Below are 25,070 nucleotides of genomic sequence, written 5' to 3' on the forward strand. Positions count from 1 at the left end.
CAGTCTTCGGTGAAGTCGGCTCCATCTAGGCTGCAAAAGAAGTACAGGCCCCCGGATTCTGATCCGGCATTCTTGAGGTCAGATCCTGTACCGGATTCTGTCATCGTGACAGAAGCCAAGAAACAGAATGCTACTGCTCCGTCTTCTACGGTGCCTCCGGACAAGGAGAGCCATCAGATGGATTCAGCCGAATGGAAGGTTTGCGGCACAGCTGCCACATCAATGAAAGCGGAGAGTGCCTTGGCGCTCTTGGGTCGTTATGACCCTGCTTTGTGGGAATCTTCAACAATTTCTCAAGCTCCTCCCGAGGGATAGGAGGGAAGACTTCCAGGAGATATTGAACGAGGGCATGATGTTCTCCAATCAAGTCATCAGCTCTCTCCTGGCGCGCCCGTTCAGCGCGTATTTAAATGGGCCTGTGATCCCGAGAGCTAGAACGCCAACTAGCCCAAAATGGCGTCTCTCGGCGGCACCAGGGGATGAACAGGAAGTCAGTCGGAGCCCTCACCCCGATAGCAGCAACAGTTGTGTGTAAAAGAGTCAAAGACTCAAATAATTTTAAAATGCAAGTAAGCGGACTAGTTTAATAAAATCCAATTTAAGACGCCATTCCTGGTTGTGCCTTACCTCTCTCAAACAGGAGGCGCAGCAGAGAGTCGCAAATTTGCCTTTCTCTGGGTCGACGCTCCTCGGGAAGCATGCGGATGATAAAATGGCCCGCACAAAGACGGAAGCAGAGACATTGAAGGCCGTTGGTTTGGAGAAACCAACGGAACAACGGAAGTCCTTCCGTCTGTTCCAGAGGAGATATGGTTCCCAGAAGCGAGGACAAGGTCGTCAAGCTGGCCAGCAGCAACAGCAGCAGCAGCAGCAGTACCAGTGGCAGCCTTTCCAGAAGCGTCAGAGGGGCAGAGGAGGCCAGCAGTCCTCATCTTCGAACAAGGCCCGCTGAGTCTAACCCCTGAGATGCTACTTCCCCCTCGTCCGTTACCCATTCCGGTGGGGGGAAGCATACAATATTACCTGGCGAGTGGAGAAAAATTACTCAGGACAAGTGGGTGCTGAATATTGTTTTCAATGGATACAGTCTTCGTTTTGTCAGCCCTCTTCCAGCAATTCCATCGGTTCGCTCGCAGTTCCAGCTGCGTGAGCTTCAAGCTGAGGCCGATACCCTGTTAAGAAAAAGGGCAATAGAAGACGTCCCTTTGTCTCAAAGGGGAAAGACCCTTTACTCACGGTCCTTCTTCCTGGTGCACAAGAAGGACAAGAACGAGTTCAGGCCCATTCTGGATTTGCGACAAGCAAACAAATTGATTTGCAGGGAGAAACTTTGCATGCTGTCTTTGCACTAGATTTATCCTCAGCTACAAAGGGGAGACTGGCTGTGCGCAATAGATCTACAGGATGCGTACTTCCATGTGCCCATTGCACGGAAACACCGGAAGTTCCTGCGCTTTCTAGTCGGTAGCCATCACTATCAGTACACCGTACTACCGTTTAGACAGAAGTCTGTACCCAGGACTTTTTCAAAGTGCATGGCGATGGTGGCAGCGCACCTGAGAAAGAACAAGGTGTTTGTCTACCCATACCTGGACAACTGGCTGATCAAAGCCTCCACCTTCCAGGAAGCGCAATTGCACTTCAACAGGACGGCCGTTCTGTTGAACCAACTGGGGTTGCACATAAACATGTCCAAGTCTGTTCCGACTCCTGTCCATTGCCTACAGTACTTGGGAGCCTCCGTCGATACTCTTTCAGCAAGCGTGTCTCCTTCGGAGAGAGACGCTTATCGATCCTTCGGAAGGCTCAGGCTCTCATAGCTGTTCCATCTACGACAGTGAGTACGGTGTCTTCTCTACTGGGGTCGATGGCCTCTTGCATCTTCCTCACGCCACACGCATGCCTCCACATGAGGCCGCTGCAGGAATGTCTGATGGATCAGTGGGACCAGAGGCGGGGGAGCTGGGACGACAAGATCCGGCTGTCCCTTCACGCTCAATAGTCCCTGAGATGGTGGTGCTCAGCAGAGAATCTCCTCAAATGGGTTCCATTCCACAAGGACATTCCCATTCGGACTATCATCGCGGATGCTTCTCTCCACGGCTGGGGAGCGCATTCAGACCATCTACAGATCCAGGGAACGTGGTCCCCGGCAGAATCCATGTATCACATCAATTTCCTGGAACTTAGAGCTGTTCACTTGGCGCTGAAGGCCTTTCATCCGTCCTTCCAGACCAGCTCCTTGCTTGTACAGATGGACAATACGACCACAATGTATTACCTCAACAAGCAGGGGGGCTCGAGATCTAGCACACTGTCACAGGAAGAGCAGGCGATCTGGCACTAGCTGCTACCGGGAGGACTGATGATAACGGCTACTCATCTGCCAGGTGTGCAGAATGCTCAGGCAGACGCACTCAGCAGGCTGGTGCAAGAAAACCACGAGTGGGTTCTAAACAACAAAGTGCTAGGAAACATCTTCGACAGGTGGGGCACCCCAGACGTAGATCTGTTCGCCACCGCAGAAAACAGAAAATGCTGAGACTTCGCCTCCAGGTATTACCAACCGGGGACTCTGTGGAACGTGCTATGGATCAGCTGGTTGAACAGCTTTCTGTACACTTTTCCACCCATTCCCCCGATTTCAGCGGTACTCATCAAGCTGTCTCAGTCCAGAGCACGGATGATCCTCATTGCTCCAGAGGGGCACCGACAATGGTGGTTCACGGACCTGCTTCACAGGTCTCTTCTACTCCACCTGCGGCTTCCGTGTCGGCCGGACCTTCTCACGAAGTCCGGGGGGCAGATGGTGCACCCCAACCTCTCATCGTTGAGTTTGGTGGCATGGCTCCTGAGATGGTGCAATATGGACACCTGAATCTGCCTGACAATTGCATGAATATACTCAAGCAGGCTAAACAACCTTCCACTAGGACTTCCTATGCCTACAAGTGGAAGAGGTTCTGCATCTGGTGCACTTCCAAGAACTATGATCCGACGACCTACAAGGAAGATGTCATTCTTCCATACCTTTTTGCATTTGGCTCAGTCTGGCCTTAATATTTATTCTATTAAGGTTCACCTTGCATTAACTGCGTACAGGAAATGCCCTTCACAGACATCCTTCTTCCAGATCCATGTGATTAAAGATTTTTTGGAAGGATTGAAGAAAGTGTTTCCTCTTGTTCGGAGTCCTTCGCCTTCATGGGAGCTGAATGAGGTGCTGTCCAGGTTAATGAAGGAACCTTTTGAACCTATTCATAAGGCTTCACTGCAGCACTTATCGTGGAAGGCGGCTTTCCTCGTGGCCATTACATCGGCCCGCAGGGTGAGTGAAATTCAGGCATTGTGTTGCCAAGAACCTTATACTGTATTTCATGCTGCTAAGGTTGTAATGCGTACTCACCCTAAGTTCCTTCCGAAGGTGATTTCTGATTTCCATGTCAATCAGACTATAACTTTACCTACGTTTTTCCAAAATCCTTCCACTCCAGCGGAAAGGTCTCTACATTCCCTGGATGTCAGAAGGGTGTTGAAATTCTACTTGGATAAGACCAAGGACATTCTTAGGTCAGACCAATTGTTTGTCAATTATGGGTCGGTCAGGACTGGTCTTGCCACCTCAAAACAGTCCATCTCGAGGTGGATTGTGTCCTGTATCCAGTTATGTTATCAGAAAGCTAACAAGACCTTAGGGGGTAAACCTAAGGCTCATTCTACCAGGGGCAAAGCAGCGACAACGGCTCGTCTGCAATGGAAACATTATGTAGCAATCTGCAGGGTTGCCACTTAGAAGTCGGTCCATACCTTTGCTAAGCACTACTTTCTGGACTCTGATGCCAGGGCAGATGCTCAGGTTGGGCAGGCTTCGTTGAGAAATCTGTTTACACAGTAGTGGTGTTGTCTTTTTCCTCCACCGCCGGATTGGTTGTTGGGATGGGCTCCCATCCAGGTGAGGAGCGTGACCTGTGTGGCCGACATTTCGAGACTCCCGCTTCTACATATCAAGAAGGTCCTTGAAATATGTCTGCACATTGTTGTGCTAGATAAAGTAATTGAAGCGGCCACCTTCATGTGTCACCGTTTTCTGGACTACTTAGAAGCTACAGGACATTTTACTATACGTACACACTATTTGGAATTCGTGCTACCGAGATCGGGACCGTTGGGTTCCCCCACCTTCTTGTATGGCTGTTCATCTATTCACTCAGAGATCGACTTCCTTCTATTCATAAAGCACTTCCTCTATTGTGCCCATTTTCTTTGGGTTAGACTCTGCAGAGTCCCTCCTCACTGATATGCTGTACTAGGATGCTGTTTGCCCAGATATTTCTGATAACTCTATTCACCTTGAAAGTCTGAAGGACCTGTATGGCCGTAAAAAATTAAATGACTGGCGCCCTGATGAAGGAGTTCCCCACTGTGGCATTTTCCGAAACTCGCGTCGGCGCTTTTTTCTGTTTGACTGATGAGAGTGTGTGTGGTTTGTGTTTAGTCGGTTGTATTTTGATGCATGTTTTGCTGCATTAGTGTGAATGTGAATTATTGCTTGGATGAATGTGTTCGAAGAAATGTTTTTATTGTTCCTTGGAGTTCTGGGCTTATGTTATATGAATTATACATGTTGCTCTATTCACTGAAATAATGAATTTTTACAAATATAAATGATAATAAAATGATTTAAAATATAATCAGCTGTTCTGTGGGCAATTGTTAATACTGGAACCTATTGGTCCGCTGGATTATTGGGAACCTCCATTTCATGTTGTTACTTATGTTGGGGTGGGCTTGCCATTCTATTCACTAGATTATGACTATACACAGAGATCCCCTACTACAGAAGGTGTAGTTTCTTACCTGTAACTCCAGTTCTGTAGTAGGGGTATCTCTGTTATTGCCATAAGCACCCGCCCACCTCCCCGGTGGACAAAATGAAAATGTACTGTCTGCTACAGGCTTGCTTTATACACCTTCAAAAAGAACTGAAAGTAAAAGGACTTTTGCTGTGCATCCTGGGATACAGAGGGTCTCTGGAGAGTTCCTTAAAGGCACGGTATCCCTTTTCCAGACACATAATGGCAGCGTATGGGGGCTTGTCTGTCCAACCCTTCCTCTCTATCATTTCAAGGATTTTGGTGAAGGGAAGTTTCTCTTTGGGGGGGAAACTTGGCAATATGTGTAAAATTTGATTTTATTTGGCTATCCTTTTCACTTTAAATTGAAGTACTGGCCAGTATAGCCTTGTATTATAGGCTGCATTATTTGTCTTTGATTTTCTCTTAAGTGTCTATGTAGGACTGCAAAGAAGACAGCTTAAGAGATTATTTTTGATTGCTCCGGGGTCCCCACACATGGGTGGGACTATTCACTAGATTATGACTATAACAGAGATACCCCTACTACAGAACTGGAGTTACAGGTAAGAAACTACTCTATGAAGAGGATTGCATTAATCCATATGAAAAATTATTAAAGCATGAATCACAAATTTCCTATAGAATTCTAGGAGGAAAGCTAGAATTTTTCCAGGTGTGCACCAAATATGAGAGCTAGTCAAATTGTTTTTTTTCATGGGAGATTCTTTTTGATCAAAGATAACCCTCTAGCTATCATGGGGCATCAGCAGGGACAAGAGGAGGTCCAAGTTACACTGACCACCATTTGGTGGAGCAGCTAGAGGAAGTTCCAAAGGCTGTCACTTCTGTCTTGTCTGCTCTGAGTTGTAGCAAGTTCTCCATCAAGGACAAACCCTTCCAAAGACAAGCTTTAAGTAGCTGGGAGATCCTACCACTGCCACTAAAAGAAGCAGGACTGTAGTGTCTGATTTCCGTATATGTCATTTAGCACTTTGAGCCCACTTTGCTGATTATTGGGTTATTCCAGAGTCTCATATCCCATATTAACTGGCAGCCAGATCTTGCAAAAACATTCTGCAAGAAATATCACATACCCGCAACCAGAATCCAACAGTTAGGTGAATACACAAGTATTTTGGGCTCCGGTGCATAAAGCAGGACACAATGAAGTGCACTCCCCAGTGCACTCTTGAAACACCTTCCATACTCACTCGCTGACAGCCAGCTTGGACGTTCCTTAACTTGGAGTATACACTAGTCGAGATGTAGGGCTGAACTCTACCACAGTACCCTGCTGAGTGGTGGGTTCGGTTTCTGATTTTAACATAAAAGTTCAAAGGTTCAAGTTCAAATTTGTATAGCGCACTACTCACCCAGAGGGTCTCAAGGCGCTTGAGGGGGGGGGAGGTAAATGTACTTATCGAATATCCAGGTTTTTAGTTGCTTTCTGAAAGAGAGGTGGTTCTGAGTGAGGCGGAGGTGGGTGGGGAGAGAATTCCAGGTTTTAGCCGCTAAGTAGGAGAAGGATCTTCCCCCCGTGGTGGATCTGTGGATGCGTGGAATTGCGGCGAGGGTTTGATTGGACGATCGTAGTTGGCGGGAGGGGGTGTAGAAGGATAGACGCGTGTTGAGGCATTCGGGTCCTAGGTTGTAGAGGGCTTTGTGTGCGTGGGTGAGGAGAAGGAACGTTATTCTCTTGTTGACAGGGAGCCAATGGAGGTCTTTCAGGCGGTCGGAAATGTGAGCTTGCCGAGGGATGTCCAAAATGAGTCTGGCTGAGGCGTTTTGGATGCGTTAGAGTTTTCTGTAGTTTGGCTGTGGTTCCGGCATAAAGGGTGTTGCCGTAATCCAATCGGCTTGTGACCAGTGCGTGGGTGACTGTCTTTCTTGTTTCGGTGGGGATCCAACTGAAGATATTTTTGAGCATTCGTAGGATGTTGAAGCAAGATGATGAGACGGCGTTGACTTGTCTGGTCATCGAGAGGGAGGAGTCCAGGATGAAGCCCAGGTTACGTGCGTGGTCCGTGGTATGGGTGCGGTTCCGAGGGCCGGTGGCCACCATGAGTCGTCCCAGGCAGAGGGGGATGGTCCTAAGATGAGGACTTCTGTTTTGTCCGAGTTTAGTTTTAAACGGCTGTTCTTCATCCACTCGGCTACTTCTTTCATTCCTTCGTGTAGGTTGGTTTTGGCGGTGTTTGGGTCTTTTGTGAGGGAGAGGATCAGCTGGGTGTCGTCTGCGTAGGAGATGATGTTGAGGTTGTGTTGGCGCGCAATGGATGCGAGGGGACTCATGTATACGTTGAAGAGGTTGGGGCTGAGTGATGATCCTTGAGGTACGCCGCAGATGACTTCGGTGGCCTCTGATTTGAAAGGGGGAGGCGGACTCTCTGGGTTCTTCCGGTGAGAAACGATATGATCCAGTCCAATGCCTTTCCTTGTACTCCGATGTTGCTGAGGCGTTGTATGAGGGTGCTATGACCGACTGTGTCGAAGGCTGCGGAGAGGTCAAGTAAGATGAGAGCAACTGTTTCTCCGTTGTCCAGTAGTGTTCGGATGTCATCTGTTGCTGCGATGAGGGCGGTTTCGGTGCTGTGTTTGGCTCGGAAGCCTGATTGAGAGGAGTCGAGGGCTTTGTTGGATTCGAGGAAGGAGGCGAGCTGACTGTTGACGGCTTTCTCGATGACTTTGGCTGGGAATGGGAGGAGCAAGATGGGGCGGTAGTTCTTAAGTTCGGTTGGGTCAGCCGTGGGTTTCTTCAGAAGGGCGCCGAGTTCGGCATGTTTCCAGTTTTCCGGGAAGGTGGCGGAGTTGAGGGAGCAGTTGATGACGTCTCGGAGATGGGGTGAGATGATGGAGTCTGCTTTGTTGTAGATGTGGTGGGGACAAGGGTCGGTTGGCGATCCTGAGTGGATGGAATTCATCAGGCGGATGGTGTCTTCAGTGGTGATTGGGTTCCAGGCGCAAAGGTTGTTAGAGGGGGGTTTTGGTTCGGAGGTGGGTGGAGTGGGCTGGTCTTTGGACTGGTTTTGAAAGCTGTTATGTATTTCGGCGATTTTGTTGTGGAAGAATGATGATAGAGAGTCGCAGAGGTCTTGGGAGGGGGTGATGTCGTTAGTGCCTGCGGAGGGGTTAGTGAATTCTTTGACGATGTTGAATAGTTCCTTGCTGTTTTGGGCATTGTTGTCAAGTCGATCCTTAAATGCTGATTTCTTGGTGGATCGGATGAGTTGGTGGTGTTTGCGGGTGGCGTTCTTGAAGGAGGTCAGGTTGTCAGTGGTAGGGTTTTTTCTCCAGGTTTTCTCGAGAGTCCGACAGAACTTCTTGGATTTCTTAAGGTCATCGTTGTACCAGGGGGCTTTTTTGTTACCTTGCTTGATTAGATGGTTTTTCAAGGGTGCTAGTTCGTCTGCGCTGTGGGTGATCCATTGTGTGAGGTTGGTGGCTGCTTGGTTTGGGTCCGATAAATTGGCAGTGGTGTTTTGTTGAAGCGACGAGAAGAGCTGGTCGGTGGTGATTTTGTTCCAGTTTCTTTGGGGAATAGGTTGTGGGGGGTGATGGGTCGTGGATTTTTTGTAGTGGAAGTGAACGCAGCTGTGGTCCGTCCAATGGAGAGCTGTGGTATGATCGAAGGAGATGTGCTTGCTGGAGGTGAAGATAGGGTCAAGCGTGTGTCCGGCGGAGTGGGTGGGGGTGTCAACGAGTTGTTTGAGTCCGAGATTGGCCATGTTGTCCAGAAGGGTGGTGGTGGTGTTGTCGTTTTTCTTGTCCAGGTGGAAGTTGAGGTCTCCCAGTAGAATGTAGTTCTCGGATGGGATGGCATGTGGGCTGATGAAGTCAGCGATGTCTTCACTGAATTGTGAGCGGGGTCCTGGGGGTCTGTAGATAAGGGTGCCTCTGAGTGTGGTTTTGGGGTCGGTGTGAATCTGGAAGTGAAGGTGTTCGGCGGTAGAGAGGTTATCGTCGGAGCTGGTCGTGATGCGGATGGTGTTCTTATGGACGATGGCGATGCCTCCTCCTGTTTGGTTGATGCGGTCCTTTCGGATGATCTTGTAGGTGTCCGGGATGGCTATGGTGATGTCGGGGGCTGATGAGGCGTTCATCCATGTTTCTGTGAGGAAGGCGACGTCCGGCGATGTAGTGTCGAGTAGGTTCCAGAGTTCGATGGAGTGTCTGTGGACTGAGCGGGTGTTGAGCAGTAAGCACTTTAGGTGGTTAGTGTCCGAGCTCTGTTTGGAGTTTGTGGATTTGTGTGGGTCCTGATGCAGTCGAACTTGCAGGAGTGGCAGGTGAAGGGTCCATGGGTGTGTCCTGGAGCGGCTTGGTAGCAGTTAGGGAGTGGGCCGGGGTTAAGTGCTGAGAGGGTTGCGGCGTCGTATATTATGCGGGTGGAATGAGATTTGCGTGGACCAGGGGGTCTGGCGCTAGGCGAGGTCCAGGCGCGGACGGGCGTAGACGGGCTTACCTTTGGCGCACTTTCGGCGCGCATGGGGCTCGACCGCTGCGCGTGAACGCTGCGCGCGTAGGCATCTGTCATATGTGGATAGTGGAAGGGGAGGGGCGAGGGAGGATCAGCTGGGAGGTGGGAGCGGGGTGGAGATCAGGGCAGGGAGGCACAACAACAGCAACAAAATGGCAGCAAGCCAATATCAAAATAGGATTGGGGCACAATCGGAAATAGCGCGATGCAAATGGCAGTGGCGCCGGCACAATCAGGCACAAATAAGTCTGCAGGCAGCACAGCACAAGTTCAAATATCGTACAAGCGCACCTTGGCAATCAATCGCTACGATCTAATTTACATCAGCAATTTAATAAATAATAATAAACAGGCGGGGCAATCTAGCGCTACGAACTCAAATAAATAATTATTCAGGCTAAAGCAGTTGTGGGTGCAAGGCGAGATAGGCACTCATCAGTCTGGCGGTAAGCGCTATGATACCAGGTGAGGCAGGGAGCAGCGTGTGGAGCGGCAGCTTCTGCTGGGAGCAGGACGGTCACAGCGCTACCAAGGCAGAGCGGGGTAAACAGTATCAGTGGGAGGGAGGATCAGCTGGGAGGCGGGAGCGGAGTGGAGATCAGGGCAGGGAGGCACAACAACAACAACAACAAAATGGCAGCAAGCCAATATCGAAACAGGATTGGGGCACAATCGGAAATAGTGCGATGCAAATGGCAGTGGCGCCGGCACAATCAGGCACAAATAAGTCTGCAGGCAGCACAGCACAAGTTCAAATATCGTACAAGCGCACCTTGGCAATCAAGTGCTACGATCTAATTTACATCAGCAATTTAATAAATAATAATAAACAGGCGGGGCAATCTAGCGCTACAAACTCAAATAAATAATTATTCAGGCTAAAGCAGTTGTGGGTGCAAGGCGAGATAGGCACGCCGCAGTCTGGCGGTAAGCGCTACGATACCAGGTGAGGCAGGGAGCAGCGTGTGGAGCGGCCGCTTCTGCTGGGAGCAGGACGGTCACAGTGCTACCGCGGCAGAGCGGGGTAAACAGTATCAATGGGAGGGAGGATCAGCTGGGAGGCGGGAGCAGGGTGTAGATCAGGGCAGGGAGGCACAACAACAACAACAACAAAATGGCAGCAAGCCAATATCGAAACAGGATTGGGGCACAATCGGAAATAGCGCGATGCAAATGGCAGTGGCGCCGGCACAATCAGGCACAAATAAGTCTGCAGGCAGCACAGCACAAGTTCAAATATCGTACAAGCGCACCTTGGCAATCAAGCGCTACGATCTAATTTACATCAGCAATTTAATAAATAATAATAAACAGGCGGGGCAATCTAGCGCTACGAACTCAAATAAATAATTATTCAGGCTAAAGCAGTTGTGGGTGCAAGGCGAGATAGGCACTCCGCAGTCTGGCGGTAAGCGCTACGATACCAGGTGAGGCAGGGAGCAGCGTGTGGAGCGGCCGCTTCTGCTGGGAGCAGGACGGTCACAGTGCTACCACGGCAGAGCGGGGTAAACAGTATCAGTGGGAGGGAGGATCAGCTGGGAGGCGGGAGCGGGGTGGAGATCAGGGCAGGGAGGCACAACAACAACAAAATGGCAGCAAGCCAATATCGAAACAGGATTGGGGCACAATCGGAAATAGCGCGATGCAAATGGCAGTGGCGCCAGCACAAATAAGTCTGCAGGAAGCACAGCACAAGTTCAAATATCGTACAAGCGCACCTTGGCAATCAAGCACTACGATCTAATTTACATCAGCAATTTAATAAATAATAATAAACAGGCGGGGAAATCTAGCGCTACGAACTCAAATAAATAATTATTCAGGCTAAAGCAGTTGTGGGTCCAAGGCGAGATAGGCACTCAGCAGTCTGGCGGTAAGCGCTACGATACCAGGTGAGGCAGGGAGCAGCGTGACACACTTTAAAAAAAATAAAATTGCACTTTGTAATTGCTTTTAGCGCGGTATGCGCTCTTTTTAAAAATTGTACCTTAGCTCTTTACCTACTCCTACCTGTTGTGTGCATACCCTACAACCTCAGCGCTAACGCGGTGTCTACATACAGACCCGCCTGAAGAGTAGCGCTGGGGTTGTAGACGCTCTAGTTCTTTTTGCAGCGTCAGCGTCGAGGTCCCCTCCCTCACTCACTCACTTCCTATATTAGGATGGAAGTGACCTTCAATCCGGTACTAGAGGGCTGAGCTCTACCACAGTACCCTGCTGAGTGGTGGGTTCAGTTTCTGATTTTAAAATGTATTCTGCATCAGCACGGGATGCGCGTTAGAAAAAATAAAATTGCACTTTGTAATTGCTATTAGCGCAGTATGTGCTCTTTTTAAAAATTGTACCTTTGCTCTTTACCTACTCCTACCTGTTGTGGGCATTCCCTACAACCTCAGCGCTAACGCGGTGTCTACATACAGACCCGCCTGAAGAGTAGCGCTGGGGTTGTAGACACTCTAGTTCTTTTTGCAGCGTCAGCGTCGAGGTCCCCTCCCTCACTCACTCACTTCCTATATCAGGCAGCATGCCTAGTCAGCGCAGCGAACGAGCGCAGCGGGCGCGCTGGCGGCGCGCCGAAGGTGCGCCAAAGGCAAGCCATCTGCGCCCAGCCGGGACCAGGGGCCACCCCGCCTGGCTCCCAGTATAGCTACCCATCTACTGTTTTAAAATCTCTGGCATCGGGGAACTATCACTTAGATGGGCGGACTATTGAGAAACTCCAGGAATACCGGATACTGAGAGATGAGGTGGCATTTAAGTGGAAAACCGCCTCGGGTCTAGCGCCCCCCCCCCCCCACCCCCCCCGGTAAACCAGGTGGACTCAATATAAGAGTCCTGAACACACGGTCCTTGTAAAAACACCATCAAGAGGTGTTCACCTTGCTCCATAGGAGCGATATTGACATCTTGGCTCTCACGGAGACTTGGCTAGGGAATTCCTCAGCCCCGGATATTATTGCGGCCCTCCCGGATGGCTATGAGGCGCTATGGCACAATAGACAGGGAAATGAAAGAGGAGGTGGTGTGGGCATTTTTTTCAAGAAACATCTTACGATCATTAAAGCCCTTGCTGAACATCTTGAGGGGTCAGATCTATTAGGGGGTAAAATCCTGTTAAAAAACTCTTGTCTCCTACTTATGGTTGTCTATCGCCCCCGAAATCCTCCCCTACTTTCACAGACATCTTTATGGAAGTTGTCACGGATTTATGCACCCGCTATAAAAGAATACTAATAGTAGGTGATTTTATATTTCACTGGGACAACGTTAAAAAGGATCTCACAGCACGCCAGTTTGATTCTGCTATGAAAGCACTTGATCTCCGTCAGTTAGTAGACAGTCCCACACACATTAAAGGTCATATTCTGGATCTTATTTGGTCATCACAGCCCTTGGCCACACAGATTAAAATTAACCCATGTGCCTGGTCTGACCACTTTTTAGTTTGTTGCTGGGTTCCGAGTGACAGCCAGCCATTACAGTCACCATTAGCCTGGAGACTAATACGTGACTGGAAGAAGGCTGAAGCTAGTCATTTAGCTTCCGCCCTTGATACTGTCATTGGTACCTACCCCAGCCAAGTAACTTGGCACAGGAGTTTGACCAACTTACGGCGATCGTCTGCTCTGCCCTCGATCTAATAGTACCAGTGAGAAAGGTAAAAATTAGAGACCAAAGTCATGGCGCCCCTTGGTTCAATGACAAACTTAGGGATTTAAAAAAATAAATCTTCGCCAAGCCGAGAGAAGTTGGCGGCTAAATTACAAGTTAGAGGACCTCAACTCATATAAATCTATATTCTCCTCCTATAAACATGCCATCACAGAAAGGAAGGCAGAATACTACGAGGGCAGAATCCAGCTTGCTACAAATAAGCAAAAAGAAACTTTTAAAATCTTGAAAGAACTCAGCCATAATATGGAGGCGAAGTCATCAGCCACTCCTACTGACTGTAAAGCTTTCCAGGCGTTCTTCCTTCAAAAAGTTGATGACATTCGCTTACAAATAGAAAATTCCCCATTTAGCCGTGGTTTTCCACTTCAAGCTATAGAGCCCCCCTCCTCCTGAAATCCGTCTTGCCAAATTTCCCTCCTTGGATGCTCAATCTCTTTCCCCTCTTGTAAACCAGGTGAAATCAGGCTGACCAGCAGATCCGTGCCCACCAAGAAATTTCCAATTGGCTATGCCTAGTTTAGAAGGCCTTATTCTCAAATTACTGAACACCTCCTTGGAAACAGGTTCCCTCCCACCCGCGCTGAAAGAGGCTAGAGTTATTCTCTTACTTAAAAAGTCAGGTGCGGATGCCTCTATCCTCAAAAATTACAGGCCAATTTCCCAGCTCCCGTACTTAGCCAAAGTACTTGAACAACATGTCCTCAAAATACTTTCCACCTTTCTTGAGGAACACAGACTGCTACATCCTAGACAAGTTGGCTTTAGAGCTCATTATAGTACGGAACTGGTGATTCTATCTGTTCTGGATGAGATGAGGGTTATGGCTGACAAGAAAGTATTGAGTGCCCTGATCTTATTAGATCTGTCAGAGGCATTCAATACAGTCAGCCATAAAACCCTCCTGTCCCGGCTTGTTAATGTGGGTATAGAGGGACCTGCTTATCAATGGCTTGAATCCTTCTTGACTAACCGGACGCAGAGGGTACAGTTAGGTGATCAGGTATCAATCACCGGTCTCCTGGGATGTGGTGTCCCGCAGGGTTCGGCGTTGTCACCCCTGCTCTTTAATCTATACCTTCAACCACTGGTGGAGAGTCTGGCTCAATTGGATTGTCAGGTCTTCAATTATGCAGACGACACCCAGCTACTTGTACGGATTAACAACTCCAGTGCCAATCGGGTACACGTGCAAGAGGTGCTGCGTTTCACAGCGAGCTGGATGACGGACAATTCACTTAAAATAAATCCAGATAAGACGGAAATCTTGGGTGTCCCATACACCAACAGTCCCTGGTGTGACCTGTTTTGGCCGCTGGAATTAGGGGTCATCCCTACCCCAGTCCCAGTGGTCCGAAGCCTGGGCATTAAAATCGACGCCGACCTCTCTATGAACAATTAAGTGTCGGCAGTGGTTGGTACCTGCACAGGGATATTAAGATGCGTGCGGAAACTTGTCCCTCTCCTCACTACTACCTCCCACCAGGTCATCGTTTCTGCCACAATATTGTCCAGGTTGGACTATGGGAATGCCCTTTACATTGGCCTCCCCTGGAAATTAATAAGAAGATTACAGGTTGTGCAGAACGAAGCGGCGCGCCTCAATTACGATCTACCCAGACGGACTCATGCCTCCCCACTGCTCTCCAAATTACATTGGCTACCTATCAAGCAGCGAGCATCATTCAAGGGCCTTTGCATTACCCACAAGGCCATCATCGGTCAGGCCCCAGCATATATCAAGGATCAATCAATCAATCAATCATGCCACTTGTATAGCGCGCTACTCACCCGGGAGGGTCTCAAGGCGCTTGGGGTAAGGGTTCGCTACTGCTCGAACAGCCAGGTCTTCAGTTGCTTCCTGAAGGAGAGGTGGTCCTGGGTCAGCCGGACGTGGATGGGGAGGGTGTTCCATGTCTTGACCGCCAGGTAGGAGAAGGATCTGCCTCCGGCGGTGGCTCTTCGGATGCGTGGTACGATGGCGAGGGCGAGGCTAGCAGACCGTAGCTGGCGGGTGGGCGTGTGGAAGGTCAGGCGGTCGTTGAGGTACTTGGGGCCCAGGTCATGGAGAGACTTGTGTGCGTGGGTGAGGAGCCTGAACGTGATCCTCTTGTTGACGGGCAGCCAGTGCAGGTCCCTCAGGTGGCCGGAGATGTGGTTGCGTCGGGGGATGTCCAGGATGAGTCGGGCGGAGGCGTTCTGGATGCGTTGGAGTCTTTCCTGTAGCTTGGCTGTGGTTCCGGCGTAGAGGGTGATTCCGTAGTCCAGTCGGCTTATGACGAGGGCCTGGGTGACCGTCTTCCTGGTTTCGGTCGGGATCTATCGGAAGATCATGCGGAGGGTGTGGAAGCATGATGAGGAGACGGCGTTGACTTGTCTGGTCATCAAGAGGGAGGAGTCCAGGATGAATCCCAGGTTGCGTGCGTGGTCTGTGGGCTTGGGGGCGGTGCCCAGGGCAGGGGGCCACCAGGAGTCGTCCCAGGCGGAGGGCGATGGTCCCAGGATGAGTACTTCCGTCTTGTCTGAGTTCAGTTTCAGGCGGCTGTTGTTCATTCACTCGGCGACCTCTTTCATCCCTTTGTGGAGGCTGGTTCTGGCGGTGTCGGGGTCTCTGGTGAGGGAGAGGATCAGCTGGGTGTCGTCGGCATATGAGATGAAATTGAGGTTGTGTTGGCGTGCGATGGTGGCGAGCGGTCTCATGTAGACGTTGAAGAGGGTGGGGCTGAGTGATGATCCTTGCGGGACGCCGCAGATGACTTTGGTGGCCTCGGATCGAAACGGGGGGAGGCGGACTCTCTGTGTTCTTCCGGCGAGGAGTGATATGATCCACTTCAGTGCCTTCTCTTGGATGCTGGTGTTGCTGAGGCGTTGGACTAGTGTGCGGTGGCAGACAGTGTTGAACGCTGCGGAGAGGTCCAGGAGGATGAGTGCCACTGTTTCCCCGTTGTCGAGCAGGGCTCGGATGTCGTCGGTGGCTGCGATGAGGGCGGTCTTGGTGCTGTGGTTGGCTCTGAAACCGGACTGCGAGGGGTCGAGAGATCCATTAGTCTCGAGGAAGGCGGCGAGTTGTCTGTTGGCGATCTTCTCTATGACTTTGGCAGGAAAAGGGAGGAGCGAGATGGGGCGGAAGTTTTTGAGGTCGGTGGGGTCCGCTGTAGGTTTCTTCAGTAGGGCGCTGAGCTCGGCGTGCTTCCAGCTCTCCGGGGAGGTGGCGGTGTCGAAGGAGGTGTTGATGAAGTCTCGGAGTTGGGGTGCGATGGTGGAGTCGGCCTTGTTGAAGATGTGGTGGGGGCAGGGGTCAGTCGGTGATCCGGAGTGGATGGTGTTCATCGTGCGGGCTGTGTCTTCGGTGGTCACTGAGGTCCAGGTGTGGAGGGTGGCGGTGGGGTGCGTTGGTTCGACGGTTGGGTGCGTGGATGGTGTGCCGAAGCTGTTGTGGATGTTGGCAATCTTGCGGTGGAAGAATGAGGCGAGGGAGTCGCAGAGATCTTGTGACGGGGTGATGTCGATGTTGCCGGTGCTGGGGTTGGAGAACTCCTTGACGATGCTGAAGAGTTCCTTGCTGTCGTGGGCATTATTGTCCAGTCGATCCTTTAGTGATTTCTTCTTGGCGGTGCGGATGAGCTGGTGGTGCTTGCGGGTCGCGTGTTTGAGGGCCGTCATGTTGTCAGTGGTCGGGTCGTGGAGCCAGGCTTTCTCGAGGGTGCGGCAGGTCTTCTTGGAGTCCTTGAGTTCGTCGTTGAACCAGGGGGCCTTCTTGCTTCTGGGATCGCCTGACGAGCTATATTCCTGCTCGGACTCTCTGTTCCTCTGCAGCCTGCCACTTGATTATCCCCCGGTTTCACTCGGCCCGTGAAGGCGGTATAGGCTTTTCCACTCTGATTCCACAGCTTTGGAACAATCCACCTGGAATTCTGCGCAAGTAACCTGTCCTCCTTTCGTTTAGGAAAAAACTTAAGACTATTTTGTTTTTGGAGGCACTGACCATGAAATAAGCCTGCCCACATTAGCTCACACACACTGTCTGTTGTAATTCTCTCCTCTAGAAGCGCGAAGAGACCTGATGGTGAACCAGCGCTATACAAGAACCAATTAACATTACATAACATAACAGAACTAGTCTGATAGGTGTATGTACCTACTTCTGGCTTAGACTCTCAACTAAGGCAGCATTCTCTACCTCTCCCAGTGAAGCAGCTGCTATCAACCGGAAGTAATGGAGGTGGGTGTCTGAAAGCTGTAATCTGTCACAAAGTTGACTGAAATCAGCCCAGCCTGTGAAAGGACACTGGGAAACAGAGTTGAGTATTGCTATAGAAGACAAGGTGCGGAATTACTGTTGTTCCCAGATTTAACTCTTTTTTGTTAATTATAGGAACAAACTCCTCCATTTTAAATTGACAAACAGATTTTACTACACTCCAGCAATTGTGAGTAAGTTTGATCCTTCTGTAAGTACTGAGGGGCTTATTTATAAGCCCCTTAAGCTGCCAGTACAACACTTTTCTCCCATATTGAAAGTGACGCACCGGTGGCACAAGGGGCTTATAAATAAGCCCCTGAATGCTTCTGCTAAGGCACATTTCTTGTATCTGGCTTGGGCCAGTCCTGCAATACTAGCGCCTTGGCAAAAAGTGAGATCATCAGAGAGGTAAGGTAGAACTGACACAGTTGTTTGCACTTTACATAGCAGAAATACCACTTTCTGTTAGAAGACTCACAGCCCTATGGCTACTGTTGGCAAAGTGCAGGGTGGCAGTATCTTGGTTGAACGTTTCTCCACCCAAGACTGAAGCATGGATACCAGATGCAGCTTATTGCAATATTCAGCCAGCACTTCTACAAAGAGGCATCCTCTTCAATGCAACCCTAGGGACTTATGGGGGCCTTTGCATCGGTATTTGGATCTCCTGGCCCGTCACGAGGGGCATGAGCCGCCCTGCACTAATACCCGGGTGGCGGAGCCCTTGCAGCAACAGAGGAGTCAGTGTCCAGCTCGGATACCAGCACCGCCAAGACCAACCTACCAACGTGGGACATAGGCATCAAAGTAGCCATCGTCGAGAGTGGCCCTGCTGTCCTGTGTTGTCCCCATCTCCAGGTCGACCTAAAAAGCGAGAGCCTCCAACGCAAGTGACCTGCCAGACAAAATACCTCTACACCCAAGCTCCTCAGCCAGAGTCGGTGCCTACAGACGGTGCACCCTTGCTCCAGAGACTCAATAGTCAAGCCCTCCTTTGGGTACTTCCGAATTGGTCCTATAGTCTGCACTTGCAGCTTTTTTGTCTTGTTACAGGTTTCCCCATTCCGCAGTAGTGGTTTGTGTTTGAGGGTGTCAGGCTGTGCCCTCTTTAACCCAACCCCAGGGCAGGTCAAACTAGACTCATATTTTTGGAAGCTACAGTGCTTCTTTAAAATAAAAACACTGTTCCTGCACACACTTAATCTTACTTGTATGGGGGTGAGACTGCTGCATTCTCTGGGTCACATTTGTTCCCTTTATGAGGCCTCAATTTTCAAATCCTGCCCGAGGCCCAAAGTCACAATAATTTGCCGGGCTGACGATATCACAGCTCTTAGGCCTGTAAGGTCATCAGTTCGGAAAGATGCAGCCTTCAGGACCAATCGCCACTGACGGCCCGTGGGGAAAGTGGTGGTCGCAGAACAGTCTTCCCCCGGGTCTATTCTTGCAATGGCCGGAAGGACAAGGTGGGGAGGTTAAGGGAACGGGTGGGAGTTGGGAGGGTTTAAAGGTGTCAGGAGAGGAGGATCCCGCCTCTTCCTGACACCTTAGCACTACTGGAGGGTAGATAGAAAAGTTAGTAGCAACCACCCACCCTACATGTTGTAGGCAGGAGACGGGGTGGATTGGTCTTAGCATGCCAGTTTAGGGCAGGTTGCAGAGTAGAATGGTTATGGTACTTTGGAGGGGTGGTGAGTCACATACAGGCGGATCCACCCCTCGGGGGAGGGGGGGGGGGGGAGAAAGGTACACAGGTGACTGATAGCGGGGCGTGGGAGGCAATGACCAACAAAGGAAATTTAACAGAGGATGCTTGGAGGGCAAGTGAAGGTGAGAATGGGGAGAGGAAGGAGGTCACCGAATGAATGGGGAAGAGGCAAACAGGTGAGATGGTTTGGAGAAGGCTGAAGGGAGAATGAGTTGGTATGGGATGGGAAAACTATATTGATTGCAATTATGTACTGTTAATAAAGTCTAAGTGATTGCAACCTTGTCCTAATAAAATGGCCTTTTAGGCTTCTAGTAACAGTGTGGGGCAGGGCTTTAAGTGGGCCGGGTCTCAAGGGGTCTGAGTACCGGCAGTTTTTTTTAGGGGGCCTCGAAACGGGTCTCTATCGGGCTCTGTTTTGAGCCCTGGCACAGGCGGTCCTTTTTTTCCGGACTGCAGTGACAGCAGTTTGCTGTCACTGCAGTCCGGAAAAAAGTGCCATGGCGCTAAACAGCCTGATAGAGACCCCTTTCGAGACAACAAGCACATGGATGTGCTCTGCCCACACTACTCACTTCTCACTAGTGGAAGTCATGCCAGGTGAGCGTTGTGTGGGAAGGGAAATCCTTTAAAGAGAGTCATTTTCTCTCTTTATTTCCCTTCCCTTTCCGAAACGCAAGAGCAGCAACATTGTGGTAGGGTAACCAGGGCTTTAATTGGAAGCTTTTTCAATATTATATGCAACAAGCCATAGTTGCATCTTACTTATCTTATGCAACTAATAACCGTTGACAAAGCCAATAGTCCTGATGTGTTGTAGGTATGTTACTTGTTGTATCACATATCTGGAATGGATGTAATGACAGAAACAGCAAAATACAAGTAGGGCTGCACACTATGCTAAACACAGATTTTTAGCCTACGTGATTTAAAGCAACGCCCCTAATTACACTGGCCACGCCCCTTTGAGAGACCCCACAGTTTTTTCACCCCACTTAAAGCCCTGGTGTGGGGTGTAGTTACTGCGCTATACTTGATGACGTGGCTCTAAAGTTAGCCACAGCGTTTCAGGGTGAAGACCTGTAATGCTGGGGCTTCCCTTCAATAAAGGAGTGGAGTGCATTGTCACCCCAGCCCTTTGCAACTTATCACAGGGCCGGGGTGTCCCACCCTATGACGAGCTGGGAAAGGGTGGAGTACAGGCTGCAGGCCGAAAGCCGAGAGATCGAGTGTGCGCAGTTTTGAAGGCATTCTGCACAGACTTGAAGTGTCCGCTTCCCGTGCTTCATTTCAGAATCACTGGAGCAAAAGTGAGCACTGCAGGTATTGTATGCCTCAACGAAGGAGCCTATTTTCCCGTATAGAGGGTGTGTGTGGTATCGATCGCGGAGATAAACATGCGAGCAGGTAAATAAAGTCACAGAAAACTTCACAGCAGCTAGGGTAGCGAGTAAGTGACTTGCTCGATCCTTTAGCGACCAACTTGGTGAATTAAGACACACAGCAACATCAGGGCACTAGTTTAAGTTGACACGGGGAGCTTCAGAGGCAATTGATCCCCAACCCTAAAGTGTAAACAGACAAACAGGAGAAGTAGCGCTCCTAGCATGAAGGTTACAGTCTGAGGAATGTGAAACTGAAAGTGAAGATATACATTAATGCAATGTTAACCAAAATGTTCTAATTTAATTCAGCAAACAACAAGAAGTTTAGGCTGTTATAATCATATTAGATAGGTTTTTTTGCAGGAAAGCTTTCCCTTGGATAAAGAGTGCCTGAAGTTATTTACTTTTGTTTTAAACGGAGTGAACAGTAAAAAGTGGGTTTTGTTCGTTCTCATGAAAAGAGGAGCGAATCTTGCATAGAAGCTGCCTCATCGTAAATCAAAGGCAAGTGTAACCTCCAGTGTTTTCAGGCCTCTGCAGTTATAGGGCACGGTCAACTCTCATTTGCCTTTATTTGCATAATATACATAGGAATTCATACAATTATGAGCATGTAGACCTGTGCGCACAGTAGTGGTCTTGCAAAGTTTGAATGTCTTAAGTGGTGAAAACAAACCTTTGTTGTTCGTGTGTGTGTGTGTATATATATATATATATATATATATATATATATATATATATATATATATATATATATATTGAATTAGTTTTTTATATTAATTTTTAAGCAAGCGGCAATCGCTGCTCACAGAGGGAAAGTTCAGCACACAATATAACAAATTAGATTTCTTAGATACTGAAATGGCTCTTTTGTTACTTAAGCAGGGCCTAGATGACGGGAAAATGTAACGCATTTCACAGTTCCTCTGTAACATTGGTAGTTTCACTAACAATTTCCTTCAGCACCGCACACGTGAACTGGACAGTGAATCAATGTAGCTAAGTGTTCAATAAACAGCTTAGAGACTAATTGGGGTAAAGCCAAGTATTTCCTGATTTGCTTAATTTGCCCCAGCGACCCATCACATGACATGACAGCAATGAGATCTAATGTTTGTGGGTTTGGGATGTATGCAGGTGTGAGGTAGTGAGTGAATGTTTGTGCGCATGGACTGTGTGTTGGAGGAAAAGTTTTACATTTTGTTTTTGGCAGAAAAGGTAGCTTCAGTAACATTAGATTTTATCTCTGGTTGAGAAAGGTATTTAAACATATGAGAGACAAGTGTATTTTAAGCGTGAATTCAGAAATAAGCCAGCCCTGATCCTGCCGTTAGTGGCAAGGAGGCAGGCCAGGTTAGTTATCACGTGTGATGATAGACTGCTGGCATGGGGGCTATGAGTAATGGAAGGAGAAAGGTTTGCTTTTACCCCAAAGGTTTTTGCTATTGGAGAAGCAGGCTGTGACTTCCCACTTTGACTTTTTAGGTCTCGTCTAGGCAACGTTTGCACTGTCTCTTCGAGACATGCTGTATTCTGGATATGTGCCTAAAGCTCTGCCCATTTTCAGCCTATCTTTTTAATTGGCTCCTGTCCCTGTCATTTGTAAATGGTGGCTTTTCATTGGTCAATAGGCTTAGTAGTCCCTCCTTAGTACTGCCTTGTCTCTTGTAACCTCCCATGAGGACACCCGCTGTTACATGTGTTGTTACTCCCTAGGGTTTATTTAACGCCTCAAGGCACTATTTTCTTAAAACGCTTCAGGCAAGACACACACTTGGTCATAAGCTAGGCTGCCAGTGGTTACTTCGCTCACTAGAACATCGCACATTTATACACGACCGTCTATCGTTTTTCCCTTTATCAGCTCCACACAGAGTACAACCTAATCCAAAATTAATGTCATCCTTCTTTTGTCAAATTTCAAAGCTACTAACTGAATATATGGAGTTAGCTATTGGAATGCAATGCATTATGGCTAGGGTGGATTCACCATATCTTCTGCCGGGTGTAGTACCAAATGTGACCAAAAAAGGTCTGCAGTGCTGGTGCCTTGCTCACTAGGACCTATAGGAGCAGCTTGCGGTACTGCACCTAGACATGCAGTGCTGGTGCCTTGCTCGCTCGTGACATCTAGGAGCAGCTTGCGGGACTGCAGCGAGACATACAATGCTAGTGCCTTGCTCACTAGAAACCTCTAGGAGCAGCTTGTGGTACTGCACTAAGACATACTATGTTATGTTAAGTAATTTTTATATAGCGCCAGTTCACCATCAAGTCTCTTCGCGCTTCTAGGGGGGAGTTTTACAACAAACAGTGCATATGAGCTGATGTGAGCGAGTCATTTCATGGTCAGTGCCTCCAAAAATAAGATGGTCTTGAGTTTTTTCCTAAAAGGAAGGAGGGCTGGTTCCCTGCGCAGAGATTCAGGTAAGTTGTTCCAGAGCTGTGGTATCACGGTGGAAAAGGCTCTGCCCCCATTGAGGGTGGAGTGGAAGCGTGGGGCGACCAGGCGACAGGCTACAGAAGAACGGAGAGTCCGGGTAGGGATGTAATTTGTCAGACGGTCCTTGATGTAGGACGGGGCTTGACCATAAATGGCCTTGTGAGCAATGCAGAGACCCTTGAAAACTGCTCACTGCCTAATAGGGACCAATGCTGGTTCCTGGCTCACTACGCAAGCATTTGCAATGCACTGGTCTCGTATTACTGAAAGTATGAGCTATTGGTGTTGCATTATTATTTGCAATGCCAATAAATCAAACTATCAGTAATACGAGACTTATTGCATTGCAAATGCTTGTTTAAAAGCTGGGGGCCTTTCCGAATCCTGCAGGTTTTTTTTCTGGGGGAGCGGGAATCGGGAGCCTTCCTTTTCCCTCTACAATAATCTTTCCATTCTGGTTAGGTGAGAGCAGTGCCTTATCTTGAGAGAGGTGGGAAATTGGCAATCTGTAAAAACCTTGAGCTGCCACAGATTTGGACTTTAGTTTATTTATGGAAAGGGAGTCTGCTCTTTAAACACTGCATGCTTGGCTGCATTTGGCTCTTTGCTGAGCGGCCTGTAAAGGAGCCTGCATTGAGCTTCCCCGAATTCCCAAAGTATATGTTGTAAGCAGTGCACTCTGCTGGTAAAATGAAAAGAACTTTGCCTGTCTCCTACATGTATAACTCAGTTGTGACAATCAGCCTGAGAACTAATTTAACCCAATTAAAAAACTAAATTAGCACATTAAATTACCCCCAACCTCCAAATATCGTTGTGTCCCCCTAACATACCCACTCCCAGCCCCAACTCTCACAGGCTTCACCACTTACCACTGCCTTATTAACTTCAGACACTATTACAATGCTCTCAAACTTTCTTGACATTTCAAGAAAAGACTATTATCTTATTGTAGCCGGCGACTTTAATATGACATATGAGTCCATAGATTATGTACAGTAAATAGTACAGGAGGAAGAGCAAGTTAGAGGTGTAAAAAAGCTCCAGATCCCAGCGCTTTAAAGATGTAGTAAGGTTGGACAGCAAGTGCTGTTGTTCACCCTTGTCTTTGGGGTGCGCGCTTGTAATGGTCAGACACCCTCAGATGCTTATGGAAATTTTACATTTAAAAGGCAGAATGTTAAAAGCAGGATTGACTTTATTATGGTAGACCTTCACCTTTGGCCACAAGTCAATGACATGATTATCCTAAATCGTGAGTATAGTGATCATAATGCACTGTTCCTGGCTTTCCTATTCTGCACTCTGTATAATCTGGCGATGGCTTCTGTTGTCACAACTAACAACAAAAGGAGAATTAAATGGCGTCAGGTAATTACTGACGGAAAGCTTTTCCCTAACATTTACAAAGAGGTGGTTCAGACTCTTACGATATTGGGTAATTCTAACATAAGCAATGACAGCATTATGTCTAGTTTTCAACATTTAACTAATAGACCTACTTCAGCAGACAGTGTAGATTCTGCCCCATTGTACAATGAGGAAGGAATGTAGGCAAGCCAGAACTGAATTAACCATGGCAGTAAAGAAAAGGTCTGCTATAATAAACAGAAGAAGAAACTATAAGAGATTACAGGATGAAGCAGAAAGGAGCCGGGAGGTAGAGAATTGGAGTATATTAGTTGAGGCATCCAGACGGAAGGATTGTCAGTCATTCTGGCATCTGCTCTCTAAAGGGGCAATTCAGCGGGTCAATGAAGACGACTTTCATATACAGCCACATGTCTGAGAAGAGTACATACAGGAATTAAATTCTGGAAAGGACTGTGAGCCCGTGAGGGGGGCAACAGAATTCAGTGGGGATTTTAACTCAGAGCTTGTAGTGAAAGATGTCGTCCGCTTTCCTTAGAGGAAATTGTGTAAGCAATTAGTTCACTTCAGACTGGGAAAGCTCCAGGGATAGATAGACTACTGGGAGATCTGTACAAATCTGAGCCCAATATATGGAGCCCTTTGCTATATACAGTTATTAATGCCATCACACAAGGTGGGGAGATCCCTGGAACCTGGAAGGGAGCCGAAATAATCCCCATATTCGAAAAAGGGACTAAAGGGGACCCCGTGAATTACAGACCAATTAGCCTTTTAGATGTATCTCAGAAAGTCTTCAGTAAAATGATCTTCTCACATTTCCACAGCTGAATAGAGGGAAAACAGCATACTCTTTCACTTGCATGCTGGTTTTAGTGCCTACATGAGCACCCTAGATCAGGTGTTTCACTTTCT

The sequence above is a fragment of the Lissotriton vulgaris genome, chromosome 5, assembly GCF_964263255.1.
Source record: "Lissotriton vulgaris chromosome 5, aLisVul1.2, whole genome shotgun sequence".
Taxonomy (NCBI): domain Eukaryota; kingdom Metazoa; phylum Chordata; class Amphibia; order Caudata; family Salamandridae; genus Lissotriton; species Lissotriton vulgaris.